This window comes from Osmia lignaria, chromosome 7 (assembly GCF_051020975.1).
Source record: "Osmia lignaria lignaria isolate PbOS001 chromosome 7, iyOsmLign1, whole genome shotgun sequence".
Lineage (NCBI taxonomy): Eukaryota > Metazoa > Arthropoda > Insecta > Hymenoptera > Megachilidae > Osmia > Osmia lignaria.
Window position 1 is genome coordinate 6,734,305 of NC_135038.1, and position 16,374 is coordinate 6,750,678.

General features: G+C 34.5%; 1 protein-coding gene across 2 annotated transcripts in view; it reads right to left on the reverse strand.

Moving 5' to 3' along the window:
• LOC117604412 (uncharacterized) overlaps window positions 1-16,374 on the reverse strand; it is a 201,701-nt gene that overhangs the window by 88,809 nt on the left and 96,518 nt on the right. The window lies entirely within an intron of this gene.

Here is a 16,374-nt window from a genome sequence, read left to right on the forward strand (position 1 = left end):
ACAGTTTCAAGGAGAATCGATAACGAACAAGTTGGCCGTCATCTGGCGGATACTTAATGAGATTCGCGGGCGTCCTTTAAATTATCCAAAGATGGTGACGCGTCGCGTCGTTCAATGAAAACGCGAGGAATTAATTAACGCGTTGCTATCCCATTCTAAAAACCAACGGGTTTCGATGCGACGCGGCTGTCTCCGCGTTCCATTTTCTACCAAATATAATAATCGCTACAAAACTAATGAGATCGTTAGCCAGACCGATGCTAAACGCGAGGATACGTACAGGTGGTGCACGACTCGATTTCCATCAGTTAATCTTCCGAATGATCACATGTTAATTGAGTTATCTGCTAGTTAATTGAAACGATAGGTGGATATAAAAAAATATTTTCATTAATCCTGTCGCTATTATTATGATGGGTTACTATAGTGGTTTAATACAGGGGGTTACTTACAAGGAAAGGCAAGGTGGATTTATATTTTATTTTCTTGTATTATTGATATTAAAAAATTATATTAATTTGCTTTTTAAACCAATATCTTTGAAACTAGTACAAATCTATCAAATAAATTCATTTAACTAATTTGAAAATTTCCTGTCTGGCAAAAAAATTTCTATTATAATTTGTATTTTTTACGAAATACACTGAACTGCTTCTCTTTTGTATTATGATATTAAATCATTAAAAACATTGCAAACAATCTGGTATTTTACAACGCTGCATTTACACGTTGGAAATCGTAGAATTTCTAAATAATATTGTAACAAACCTTCATTACAAAGTTTCTCATCCGTTGAAACATGTAACTCACAAGCGAATTTTATTAAAATTTCCCCAACGGTGTCCAACAACGAATGCTCGTTATAATAAATCATACTAAACGAATAAGCCCTTAGCGAACAAAACACAAGTTTCTCGTATCTCCCGTGAAAATTTGCAAACTTTTATCCAATCAGAAGCTGCGGTAGTTTTATAATAAAAGTTCTACTCATTAGTAATGTCGAGTTACATATATAGACAATTTACATTAATTCGTGGTACTCTTACAAAGCAAACATCGGTATACGGTATTATTTAATAAAAAGAAGTTTCAATGATGATTCTGTGCTAATTGAAGCAATGTTAATAATTTGTTTAAAATATTTACATTCGACTTTTGACATTTATCATTTACGATGCTTCGTATCGATCGACGTTTCGACGTTGATGACATGGTTAAATCCGTGTGAAAAATGTATAGTAAACTTGGCTAACTGAGGTTCTTGGTATTTTTGTCTTCCTCGACCTGTGCCAATTTTCTCGGTTTTCTGTTTTAGGAATACGCTATTGAGAAATTTCATTAAATTACAGCGGCACGAACAGATGGAAAGCGAGACAAAATTAACCCCCCGACTCGTGATTTGATTTTGGCAATTCTCATTTCTGCAATTTTAAAATAAAAATAACAAAATTTTTATTTAATACTCTTTGATAGAGCAATTATATTTGGAATGATCTATCGCATTTTTTAATAAGTTGCTGAGTGTTGAATAATAATAATATTTCGACAGATTCTATAATATATGTAGCATTGACATAATACGTCATAGGCCACATAACTACCCCTTAATATTGGCTTGATTGATGTCAGAGTAATTACTAGCGAACACGTCCAGTCAAGGGAAATTGGCGGTGAGTCTAATTAGACACTCAGCGTGTCCGTTCTCTAATTAGCATAAACAATAAGAATGTTCATTGTTTGTCATATAAAAAATATAATAATATAATAATTGGAAGAAAGCAAGATATAACGATACTATTTCCACCTATTACATAATTTTTCTGAAATTATTTAATGCAGTATAATAACACGGTTTCCCCTTCCAATTAATTTAAGAATCATCTCCAAAACCCACGAATAGCAGAACTCGTTTAACTAAGCAGAAAAACAGAGTTATTTTATTTCACGTGCAAATTCGAGCTACATTTTTCAGCATAGGACCATCCCGGTCACAATTTGCCTCGATTTCAGGCCCGACATTCACGACAAACGCTTTCAATGCGTTTTCACAAACGCTTTCAGCGTTCAGCTACATTTTCCGGCCACGTTAGTTTAATGCTACGCTTAACGCGAATGATATTTCCGTCGTGGAAACATTTGAAACGATGAAAATCTAATCGCCGAATAAAAAATATAGAGAGAAGAAAGAAGACCAAATAAATGAAAACGAAACAGAAAAAAAAAATGAATGAGAGAATTTTGTTGGACGCGAAAAACGCAGCTTCTGAACGATACTTATTGTCGATTTTACGCATTTCGATTTCCAATTTCACGTGAGAACGCTTGTATATGTGTGTATCATGGGGTTAACATTCGAGTCCGAAAAAACATACCGTGGGTAATATTTTTTCCGACATCTCGAACACCGTAATTACTCTTTTATTTTTGCTTTTTTTTTTTGTTTTGTCGCCCAGGATCGTTCACTAAATTCCCATTATTTCCGGCCAGACGCGTCCAACGATCGAAAACATTGAATAAAAACGCCTGCCTGTACTGTTGTATCCCTTTCTTTTAATGATACCTCTCGTTAATGCTATCCCCCTATACCGTGTAACAAACGAGAATTTTTTATTACTCATTTTTATTCCGATACCAGTTCTAGTTAATTCATGAAACACGAACGATACACGAATAATACATATAAATATGACTGTATGAGTAACAATAAAGTATTGTCTATAATTTCAGAAAAATAATTTTAACGTTTGTTATTTATACATGTTAATAGAGTAATTAATTGAAAAGTGGAATATTTGGGAATTATAAATTCTGGAAAACTTAAAATTTGTAAGCTTCAAATTTTGGGAAGCTTGAAATCTTAAAGATGGAAATTTTGGAAAACTTGAAATTTGTAAGCATTTAATTTTGGGAAGCTTGAAATTTGAGAGATGAAAATTTTGAAAAGCTTGAAAAACCATAATTTAATAATTTTACTGTTCAATATTGTTCCTTACACTTTGACAAAAATTTGAAATACCGTTATAATAAAAGAGTTAAAACATGTTTCCTTGGTAATATGATACTACTGTACACCAAAGAAGTATAAAAGTTCAGTATCGAAGGTAAAGTTGAAATACGAAAGCAAACGCTTGCGACGACTGCAAGATAAGAGCTATCATTTCTGAATATTGATTCGCATTTGCGAACAGCTATCTGCTCCTTTATTATGATATCTCTTTCCTTTAGCATGGAACGAGCCTAATGTCTTGATAGTACTTTAAAATTGATGTGCAACGAGCTGTAGTCTTCTTAGAAACATAAAAACAATTTAAGTGTTCATAAAATTTAACCCTTAAAGGCTACCAGGAGTGAAATCTCGCCCCATGTAAATTTCACAGTAACCTTCATAATGATATTTGTAATTGTAAACAATAATTAATTAATAAACATACCTATATTTAATTTTCAAATTCGAAGTTCCTGTTTATTTATTTATCATTACTGCTATTCAACGTTTGTCTTGTTTTTCTTATTAATAATCATTCAATTCTATAAAATTTGAAGTGTGGCAATCAATGGGTTAATTATAAAATGTTAAAAAATATTGCTTCAGTGTAAAAGTTTCAATTCGCTGCATTAAATATTCATCAAGAAAATTTCAATTAGTAGTAAAAGCTTACAAGAAAGGAACTGTCTTTCGATCAAACTCCCTCGCGTTTGATTAATCCAATGATTAATCAAACTTCACCCAGAAATTAATTATTAGCTACTTTCACGATAATGTTTCGAGTATATTAAATAGTAATCTTGAGGAAACTTTGAATTGAACCGAATAGTTGGTGTACCTTTACACAAGTTAAAACATAAATAACGAGGAGAGAGGAATTCTGGTCCACCATGAACGAAAGTGTAATTAGAAATCTGTACGTCGTCGATTTACGTTGCCGTTAGAATCCGATTGTGAAACTTTGATAGAATTTCTCAACTGGAATAGTTACAATATCCTACCAGAAGACAAGAGATAAAAAAAAGAACATTTAAATTAAATTTAAAAATCGATAAACGTTTAGAGTGTTTAACACCCTGAGTTAGTAGTTTGGAAAATACATTTACTCGCTTTATTTTCCAAATCATGCGTGCGATGAATATTCATGCAATTATAGGTTTGTGTAACACGGAGTTCATTTAGATTTCGCAAATGAATCATGAAGCATAAATAATTATAGTTCGAATAAAATAAAATATGCAGTTCCATTTTTAAAAAGTAGTAATAATTTTGAAAATTCTTTTACGCTTTAAATTTAAAAATACTAAAATCGCATTATATTTTCCTCTATATCCTTCAAATTTTATATAAAATATTTTTTAACATTATTTACAAATGGTGAAAATATTCAAGTTAAACAAAGTTATTAGCCCGTCCTGTATAAGCTTTTCACAAGCCAAAATGATTAACTTTAATTTTGAATTTTAAAAATTTTGTTTAAAAACCTATATTTTATCAATTTTTCATTTTGTGGAGTTAATTGATTTTACAAATGGGCGATTCATACGTGTCATATGTTATATTTACAAATCTTTTTAATTTAAGGTACAAATTCCACGTTTACATTATCATCAATTGATCTACAATCCTCTCCAAACAGTGAACCCAAACATACAAACAATGATAATAAAAGCTATTCGTCCAATGTTCATCGCGTGTAATTTAGATAACTTCACGGTCTGTTGCATGTACGAACAGAATACATATAGAGAGATAGAATTTACGAAGACGCGACAACTCGTATCCGGTCTGTCATTGTTATTGTTAAAATTTCAGTTAAAACGGAGAAATGATTTTACATTTCACCTGTAGCGTAACCAGACGAAAGTTCTTCAATTTTACAACGATAGTCGGCGCTGAATATGAAACGAGGAATTAAGGTGAATATCCGTTTCGAAAATAGCATGAAAATGAGCGTGGAATAACGAAAAAGGAAAGAAGTTAAAGATCTAGATGTAACGAGAAGACGGCGCTGAGGGGCGCGCGGTTTCTCGAATTCAAACTTAATCTTTACCGCGATCATCGGAAGTGGAAGTTCCTCGAGGGAGGCATGAAACTAAGAAGATTATCCATAATTTATGTAGGAAGTAAAACAAAGAGTGGACTGCCGTTGGTGGTGCTGTATAATTTCAGGTATCGTTACGTCGACTATTGCTCAAACTTTTGGAATCTCGTTAATTTCCCCTCTGACAACTTCAAACCGTTCAGTTCTACCTCTGACAAACGCACATTTTACTTATTTACCTTTGAAATCTGTCTAGAATGTTTCTGTGATTACTATGATTCTGTGAATTTTGGAATAAAACAAATCAGACATGATTTCATGACATAAAAGTATTGCAAAATAGTACTTAGAATACATCAAATTAAAGCTTAAACATTCAAGAAAATTATTATTTATATGCACCTTATATCAACTATTTTAATTTAAAATGGTTAACTCCCAAATATCGTAAATAAGGATCATCGAATTTTGCAAAACGTTTTTGTCTTGAAATTTTGTCAGACCCTCTATGTTTTAAAATTAATCAAAATTCAACAATATAATCCTTTGAATCCCTGTTCCATATTTAAACAATATTCTATTCTGTGAACTGCTCTGTGAGGTATCAGAATCAAAGAAAATTGTAAACAAAGTCAATATTGAAAATTAATTGAAAATTGTAGCGCTTTGCACGTTAGTCAATCTAAAGCTGTTAAATTTTTATAAAACAAATGTGTCACGTCGAACTAATTGAAAAAACGATATACAAAATAAAAATTTACAGATGTATAAAATTTAAAAAAGAAATTACGTGAAAAGGGAAGAATAGAAAACAGTTCGCTGACCATTCGTTGCCGAAAACGTTAACAAAGCCGAAATGCTGGTCAGGCATGTGGTTAATTATTCGATTGAGAGAAATTAGGGTCGCGTTCGGGGATCCGGCCAGGATGCAGCTCGTGTCCCCGGTTGCAATTATTAGGCCAAAGAAGCACGTGATTATTAACGAAGACGAAACAAGCAAGTTAGCTTGGTGCAAGCATACAAATTCGTTGGAACAACCATGGTTAGCTATCAGGATTCCTGCTCACGAACGGTTCCCTTCTTTTCTCTTAGAAATACAGAAGCACGTGGACAGTAACAAAACGACGATAGACATTGGAGTAAAATAAAAAAAGATAAAAATTGTGATTCTGATTTCCAATACTGAAGAAAACTTAATTTTAGTCTTCCAGACGAGAGAAGGCAAAAATCAATTATGAAATTAATTCTTTCACTAACTAATTAGAAATATTGAAATTATAGATAATAGAAATAACGAATCAGATTTTTCTTTTTTAATAAAAGTGTTATCTAATGAGATTACCAATGGCTTCGGCTTGATACGAAAAATGGTGAATGAATAAAATACTTGTACCAAGAAAAAGTTCGTTTATCAAATTACGATCCATTCGCCTTCGTTCACAATCGAAGAACCGATATAGGAAAAAAAGGTGTTCAGTCTAAGAATAAAAGGTGATCCTAGCAGGTGAGTTTAACGATGCATTAACGAAGTAAATGGTGCACAAAGGGTTAATATTCGAAATTTCATGCGTCCGATGGTGAACCTTTCTCGACCGATTGTGTCTAAGCATAATGAGCTACTACAATTGCCTTCTCCCGAGTAAAACGGTAATCCAGCGTCGCTTTGAATACGCTCGTTACGAATCTATATAGCTCGGCCCTCTTAAACACGGAATTTGGTAGCAATTGTACGATACGCGATTTCGAAGTCACTGCCGGATTGCGGCCGACAATGCCTGGGAACAGAAATATCGTCAATTCACCCCTGGATACCTTTTGAGAATTCGAAACTGAATCTACACCTCCATTATACATACATTCGTTGAATTTTCGATAGACAATGTCTTTTAAGAGAACTTCAATTCAATTTGTATTATAATTGCTTTATTCCTTATTATGAAAATCAGAGATAATTTTAAACAAAATTGAAAGCTAACTAAAAATTGGAATTACTTAATGTGAAACTAATTAATCTTAATGTCTCAAATAAATTAATATTATAATATCATTTAAAATCCAATAACAGTAAAGAGTAATATCAATTACTTACTTTTTTTTCTTTATTTGATATTTGCCATGTTTTATTTCTATTGATAGAATCGATGAAATAAATCAGTTGTTTATTTCTATCTGGTGAAAAGATTCCTCGATTCCTTTTATCCGATATTGATTTTTCAAGCAATTCGAAAGGAATCCTGTCGAGAACAAAGGCAGAAAACTGTTGTTACTCCGACTAACAGCAATATCCTTTCACGAAAATCTCGCTTGAATTTAATTTCAAGCCACTTTCTGCTCTCCACGCTCGTCTAATTTCTTTCTATCGTTCATGCTCCACGCAATCTTATTCTGCAACGCGATAGAAACATTAAATTGAATCTACCCAATCTCCAAGCATTTCTCTAGTAATTGTACATCGTCTTCTTCAACATTTACCTCATTCCATCTAACAATTCAGTTATAATGTATGATATTGCGCACAGGATAAGGTACAAGATTGCACTGCGAGCTTTCTTTCATTTAAGGTTGCAACTATCCTAGACAACATTTATCATAAACAGTACCCTGAACTTACAGAATTTCTGTCTATTTTCTGTAATTTTTGTTTATTTTAATATTATATGAAAAGATCGAAATTTTGTCAAACCCCAGAAAATTCACATCTGTTTAAATATTAATTCTCTGATAAAGAAAGAAAATAATCTTAAGAACTCTACTGTATCATAGAGGTTCACAGAGTTTCATTAATTTTCACTGTTGGTTGCAAGTTGTCCAAGCATTAGCGAAATAAAATCTGTCCGGCCAGCGAAATCCAATTAACTTTTAATTTAATTAAAAACCGACCGCGATACGTAACGAGTTGAAAGTTTACGTTATGTATACAAAAAAGTACCCCTTCTCACGGACTGACCGAGCACGAATAAAATTGTCGTTCGGCCTCGCGACGCCCCAGTTACTCCAGATTTGTTCTAGAAACGGCCTAATTTAAGAATAACACAGGAAAATAAATCCGGAGTAAGGTAACAACGGAGGGACAAGGGTGAAGACGTGGTAGTCTCGTAAAGTTTCCTTGTTACAACAAAAAAAAATCCTCTGTAACAACAATACGCAGTCGTGAGCGTGAATAAAATTGCAAACGTCGAAATGACTGGTACGAGTAAATTCGTGAAAATAAAACGAACGAATGCATCGAGTTTTGGTGAAAACGCTACGAACCAAAAGAGAGAAGAAAGATTAAAAAAGTAATAAATTGATGTTCATATTTAGAAACTTTTGCATTTTTGCAAACTGAGAAAGTTTTGTCGAAAATAATTATTTTACTGCATGTGGAGGAAACTGGGATTGTGGTGTTTACAAACAGAAATTTTCATAAAGATTCGCATGGAAAATATTAGAGGTTAATGTACTAAGAAATTTTTAATTAAAAACAATTAAGTAGTGAAACTTTTGTATTTTTGCAAATTAAGAGAATTTTATTGAATTGGAAGAATCAAAGAAATACTAAATTTTTTGCTACTAATGTAGCTAAAATGCAAACAGTTCATGTTCTTCTATTTTTCTTTTATTTTAAAATAAAATTTACAGTAGCTAGTCTACTGCAACAGTACCCCGTCTTTCCCATAAATCTTTCTTTCCCCTGTAATCCACAAAAATAATGCAACAAGAAGAATCCAGTCAGAAAAGAGGAATACAAAGAGAAAAGGTGAGAGAAGAGAGAGAGAGAGAAAGACAAAGCAGTCACCGTATGAATCGCAGTAACTCGACAGAATTGAATCACTCGAATTACACTTGTATGATTCATTAGCGTCTCACACGGTGAAACAATAAGTGAATTACCATACGCATTGTGCGAGACGATTTCGCGTGTGTTTTTGTCGTCTGCAACTGGTACACCGTGCAGTGTGCATTGTTCTCGGTAAAAGTGAATTATCTAGCCGAGAGAGACGATGATATTTTCATTGACGAGTTGTTGTTCGAATCGATCCATTGTTTGCTAACGTCTGATCGGTTATATCCTATTAAAATCCTGTATACACTCTTCCTGGTCGACACTTCTTTTTATCCCTCGTTCACAAATAAAGCATCAAAGAAATGAACAAATAAAGAAATACAATAATTCAATAAAATTTGAACCCATTCGATGGGAAGCTAATGTCATCGAAAATTCCACGATATTAAAATAGCTCAAGGATTTAGGTTCCATAAATTAAAAAATTTTTATCAAAAATTGCATCCTTCTAAAAATTAGAAACACCAATCATCGATGACACCGTGTCTCCATAAGGTGCTAACGAGATTCATTAATCGAAAATGATAAAACCATCGAATGTGCGCGCGTGTTCTATCGAAAGCATCGAATATCATTTAAACATTAACGCGTTGCGTGGTGCAGAGAGATCAAGGAAATGTAAATCACAGAATGCGCACGTATCGGGCCTCGCACGCTGTCATTCGACCCAGCGATTATCATTAATCCCGCGAAATTAATGGATCCTGGATCACGCGTAGGACGTGTTCAACGGGTCGGCCAGGAGTGGCAATGTAAATTCTTCGTAAGTGTTGGGTAAACAATTACGTAGGCTGTTTCACAGGTGAACTATAAACGTGCTCGAGCAACGGCGGAAGCGGAGGTGAAAGTTGTGCAAATGTTTACAGTGGAAGTGAACTGCGGCAAGAAGGAAAACGTGGAAGGTGGTGATGGTTCTGGTGGTTGGGGGATGTTCGCGGGGTATAGAAGCCGGTGAATACGAGGACTATGGGGATGAGAACCATCCGTTTAAGTTATTCAAAGGTGGAGAACATCGAAGGGTCTTCGAGCCCTTCCGCTCTTGGTCCTGGATGAACTGCGATTAAGAGGAGGTAATTTTATTAGAGAAGCACAGCGGGAACCCGGTCGCTCGCTCGCTTCTCGACTGCCGTTTGCTCGATTCAGCTTCGAAGGGTAAATTGTATGCCGAATTGTTCCATTCGTTCGTTAAATCGATTAATTCAAATAATCTCGCGGTAATTTCATTAGATACTGTAGCCTCTATAATTACGGAATCTTAACAGACAGTTCGTTAATATACTTTTAATCTTGCGGAATTTTTAATTGAAATGTTTAGGCTACCATAGAACTGATGGTAGAAAATATATAATAAAATTTATTTCATGCGGTTTCGTTCGTGCTCGTTTAATTATCTAAAGTGGGTTAAATAAAATATTGAGACACCAAGCTTTAGTGTGATAATTCTAATTAACACTAAAAATAACAAAATGTTGTAAAAATAATAGAAAAGATTTTGAAGGTAAATTATTATAAGATTTCATTTTCTTTTTAAATTACCAATATTAAATAAACCAAAATTGATATAAAATCAGAATTACAGAAGTGTAAGTAATCTCCCCAAGATCAACAAATGAGCCACAAAAACGATTGCCAGTAGAAGTAAAGGGAATCCCCGAAGGAATGCGTTTATTGCCAGTTTTAAAATGTCATTAGTCGGAAAACTTTCTGTGACAATAAATCCAATTTTCCTGGAATAACCTTGAAATTAGCTGAAAGTTCGTTGGCAAACTTTCTCCTGGGCTGTAACCTTTAGAATGCAATTCCGTTTCTGAAAACGTTGGTTATTCTTAACCGCTGCAAGTTAATTGCATCGGATGCATGTTCAATTTTCCAGCCGGAAGTTGGTCGGTAGGAGTAGCCTCGTAAACTTTACGGTTTAAATTAAGAAAGCTCATGATGAAACGCTGTCAGCACCGGCGTGGAAAAGTTTACCAGCTTTTTCAAACGGCTTGTCGCCTTTTCGTGGAGAACTTTTCAGCAATTAACGTGCTAGGAGACTTTAATCTCTTTTAACAACTCTCTGTGTCAAACAATATAAAGATACTACCGCTATTTTGAGGATTTGAGTATCTACGATGCATATATCATGGTCCCAATCTACTTGTCTAATTATAATACATAATAAAGATTCTTATTAAATCTGTTTGATCACATATGATGAAAATTCTATGAGCTTGATTATTCCCATTCTACTTGTCTATTTATTATTGATACCTATTCCACTTGCATAACTATTTATGGCTACATTATTATTCTTTTGTCTAATTATAACCAAACTACCTATTTTTATTCGACTGTCCATCTATCTATCCTATTCTAGTTGGCCGACCACCAGCGTGTTCGAAAAAATCCACTTGTCTGACTATTTATTGACCTATACTACTTGCACCTTCGCTCAACGCCATCCATTTCAATTGTACGATTACTTAACGACTCCATTTCATTTATCTGACCATTTATAATAAAATATAAGATATTCTAAGGATCTACAGGTGTTCAGAATGATTGCATGGAATTTTAATTGACAAATTACTTCTTCATAAAAGTATCGCTAAATTTGAATAAACACAGAAAGTTGGAAGGAAAAAAGAAACTTTCAGTTTTAAATCGACTCGTTCCGTGAAAATAACGAAATAACAGTGATTAAAACGAAATTTCATCGTTGGCAAACTTTCTTTATCAACTAATTAATTACTACTTTCAAATTAATGGAAGCTATTCGTTCGTAAAGCAGCGAGGTATCAGCTCGCGCGTCTGCTTCGCGAACGAGAAAATTATTAAAATCCAATTTATATTCGTAGAACGATCTGTAAGAAAGGGGAGACGCGTTTCTCTGTACGTGTACGAAAAGTTAATCATCTTAAAGCGTCGAATCAGGTCGTTCGACCGTTTCTACTCCTCCTCGACACGTTAATGCTGTATAAAAAGAGTGGAGGAGGAAAAAAAAAAAAATTCCGGACAGTGATTCGTGAATTTAATTCGTGCAAAAAAAAGGAAGAGATTCGTCGATATCTTGAAATTCACGAGCCATCGCCGCGAGCAAATCTTCGGAATTAGCGGATTAGCCGGGTAATGCCAATCTATCGTTTTACGAGCTGACGTGATCGCAATAAAACTTTTTCATCCACTCGTAACCGGTCGACGATAAATCGGCGTTACATTAAAATTTCTCTTACACCGATGAAAATTCTGTCGAAGGCTACTCTACGAAACAATGAAAAGCTTGATTTTCACAATTGAAACCCTAGTCGACAAAGTTGTCTGAATCTGGAAACAACTCTTCCAGAAATTAATACGATTATACCAGAGGAAATGATAAAACAAGTCTTCCTTGTAATTGAATAAATAACGTCAAGCGAATTTTTCCTCGTGTTTTCACGGTTTGCAGACACGAAAACCGTGGTTACATGACGCACTCCCGGGAATTGAAACTTTGTTCCTGCTTGGAGCAAAGGACAAAAGCTACGTTCGAAAAAATTCGAAAGTTTGCCGAGTGAAAAAGTGGAAGCTCGTTACAAGTTGAAATGGAATTTCAAATTTTGATGGACATTTTATGTGCGATCCTGATCGGAATTCTCTGCGATTAACGTTTATACGAAAAGAAAGAAATTATCTTATTTGATACTTTGATGGTTCAATATTTTTCTGAAGCGTAATTCAAGCTTTTTATATCGCGTAGTTTACGTAGTAAAATATAAATGTTGGATGAAGTGATTTTTGATGTTATCTTACAACTTTTTTTACGCGTTTCTTGAAACTATGTTTTTTGATGAGGCCACCACGAAATCACCGTAACTACACGTTTAAATTTTGGGGAAGATATTCTTTATAAAAATTGAAATGTAACATTGAGAATTATTTTTATATCCTCCGGAAAAAGAAGTTAAAGTTTTCGTGAAGTAATTTTTAAATTTTCTTTATTTACAAATGTCTCAAGATCCACCCCGATAATCCACAATAATCCACGTCCACGAGATGTGTCCCGACATTATAAGCTAGGAGAGCTGGAAAGCGCGAGAAAATGAAATATCTAACTAAATAAAACCCGGCCGCAAACCCGGCATATCTCGACCAGATTGCTGGTTCAACCCTCGCGTTGCAGTATTCATTTCCAAATCCGTTGGCCTCGATCTCCGACAACAGTTTTTCTCCGCCAATTGGCTGCCTAGCCGGCGGCTGTTCAATTATAGACGACTGAAATATCATCCGTGTTTGTTTTATTCACTATAAGACCGTGACAAGGTGTAATTCACATAGACGAAGGTACGAGAAGGGTCCAAGAGGAACTTATAAATTTTACACGAGCTACGAGGCTTCTTTCTTCGACTGTCCAATATTTTTTTCGGCAACGCGGGCATACACCTTCGTAATTCGATAATCGAGTTAAAGGACGAATCGAGAATTCAGTCGGGTTCGAGGAAGTCCGTTCGCGATCACTTTACGAGGCGACGTGATTGCAATCATTCCAGCTTCTCGCCGTTGTCGAACTACTTGAAAATCCTACGGAGTAGTTTTAATAATTCAGTCGGAGACACGACACGGCCGTTACTGCATTGCTTTCGGAAAAAAAAAAATAAAAATAAAAATTAAAGCACGAGAGTCGAAACGCGAATGGAATACAGACGAGCGTAAAACAGGCGAGCCTGGTAATTGTTCCGGGGATAAGTAATGGGGAATTGAAAATCACGGGGGGATTCGATCGAATGCCGTCCATTCGAGATTGATTCATTAGCCGGCGAATCGGTGGATCTTTCGATTGCCTATTGCGGCTGCGATTGTGTTTTTAACACTTTTTGTTCCGCAACGCCACCGAATGAATTGGAATTCCTAAAAACGTTTGCCTTTGAAACTCATTCAAAATTTCATCGTTCATATTTATCATTGATAACAAAAATTGATCCTGATACCTTTCAAAAGAAATAACAATAAAATATATGATACTATATAATTGTTGAGATCTTGAAAAAGTGTAAAATTAATTAAGATCAAAGTTTGAGTTGAAAAATCAAGTAAATATAAAACCCTGTTTAATACTAATTAATTAATTAACATCGCAGACACCATAATGCTATATATAAAAGAAAATTATGTTGCTTTCATTTTCATAATGTATACGTGAATTCTTTGCATCTGAGAAAACATTGTCTGGGATTAATTAATTAATTTATCGTCGCACCCAGCATCGTATCACTGTTTATGCCCAAGAAAATTGTGCATTACTATTTTAAAATTAATTTTCATAATGCACAGACGAATTTAATTAGTGTCCTTTGTACCTTTTCTTGTTGAGGATAAGAGAAAAGCAGAGAGAATTCGGGGTGAAAATCGAACTTATAGAAGCACGATAAAATGGATGAGATGAGATTCGACGAGGGCGAGATCGCAATCACATCGCATTGTAAAACGATCACCAACATCTCCCCTCGGTATCCGGTTAAATTCAGATTCGAGAAGACGATTCTGTAATATGCTTTTAAACGATAATAACGATTCGGATGAGAGCTGCGTTCAAGAAACAAACCATGGAATATAAATTTCAAACTGGCCGAGCGATGAATAAATTTGAACTTCGGGAATATTTTGATTCGACAGCTCCTTCTGATTTCCCTTGAAATTTCGTACGAAACGCGGATTCGACGAAAAAACTTTTCGTTGAACGAACACAGTTTCACGGGTGCATTATTCAGTGGATGAATAATCAAGGATAAATTAGGATAAATTAGGAATTAATTTTGCTGCATCCTCAATTCTAATGTAACATTCAATCATTTGAAAAAAAAATTAAAAAGCATATAAGAATAATTTATATTTCAAACTCATTAAAAATTTTCAAAGACATAAATTTGCATTTTTTGAAAACTATGTAACGAAAATTCAAGAAAAAATAAATTTGAAATTTTTTATTTACATTAATTTACTATCTCTATACTGAAGCTCACAATGTATAATCAACAAATGCAAATTTTATTTCATCTACTTTGTATAATAAAAAGGATGTTGCATATAGTGCTCTCAAGCAAGAACTGAAACGAGTTAATTCACCCCCTGTACTTCAGATGTATTTGTTTTCATAAACGTAGAAGAAAATGCATTAAATTGTCCTGTGACCCCTGTATAAGACATATAAGAGGACAGTTTTAAGTCTGCATAAAGAAATATGCAAATGGAGAGGAGAATTTTGAATGAACCACGACCTCAGAGACGAGCTTAAATGTAATTAATACCACATTGCTTCTCCTTTCATCCCTCTCCTTTTCACCCTTCCAACAACGATCTTCCTTCCTTCTACGCCCCTCTTTCGAGGAAGGATTGGTGCATCAGGAAGGATGGTTTTACCACGGCGTTAACTCAATATCTTCGCCATCATGCCACGATCTGTTCCTTTCATCCCCTTTCTATCTCAGCACCAAGACAAATGATCAAATAATGTCTGTGATAGGGTGGAATTCAAACTCGCGAAATTGACACACCAGTAGAGGGAAAACATTGAAATTTGGTATGAGTGTTATTTTGGTAAAATGTTGCATGGGTAATTTGAGAAATTAATTTTAGAACACCAAAGGGGGTTAGATTTGGATTAGATTAGGTAAATTTTATTTTGGAAAAATATTTCACAGTCAATTTGCAAAATTAACCCTAGAATTCTCAAGGGTGGTTAGGTTTGCCTTAGATTGCTTTAGATTTTAAATAAATATTGTTTTGTCAATATGGCCCATGGGTACTTTACCTAAATAACACAATTTGTTTTTTTATTTCAAGTATATTCAAGAGCCCTTTTATAAAATTCAACCCTTACGATTGTTCTTAATACCTCACGTTTGTATCCCAGTCAAAATTTACAGAACTCATCGTGTAAAAGGAGAAAAGAGAAAACAAGGGAGGGTTGATTCTTTCCTGAAGACAATGAGCCAACAGCAACTGCAATTCTATCGCGCTCCAAAAAGCTCTAAAGAAAAAAACTTCTTCGTTTCGCGAGCAACTCGAGCCGAACAATTCCATGCAGCCAGCCCCGTGTGCAAGCAGAATCCACCATAATAATCTCGTTAGAAATCTCCTGCTGGCGGGGATCTGTTTGTGCACTTTTAATTACGGAGAATTTTTGCGAGCACGCGTTGCCACGGACATAAAAACACGCGACTCCGGTGTACCGTTGCATAATTAAGAACGTTTCCCCCATGAAAATCGTTAAATTACCAACCCCCTTTCTTCCCTGGTACATGTGTTCATGTTATTTTAATACGGGCTACTCGATGAACTATAATGTCATTTTAACGGATGGCTAACCCTTTTACTGCGAATAAGGATCAAAAACAAGCGACGTGTTGAATTAATATTAATAAGATCAGCAGGAAAAAATTTCTCAAAAACGATGGCATTCGCAAGAAAATCTTTTCTAGTATTTTAAAATGTGCAACCATTGTGTAGAATAACTATAGTCATTGGAAAATATTTTCTCGATACCAGTAGCTTGAAAATTTC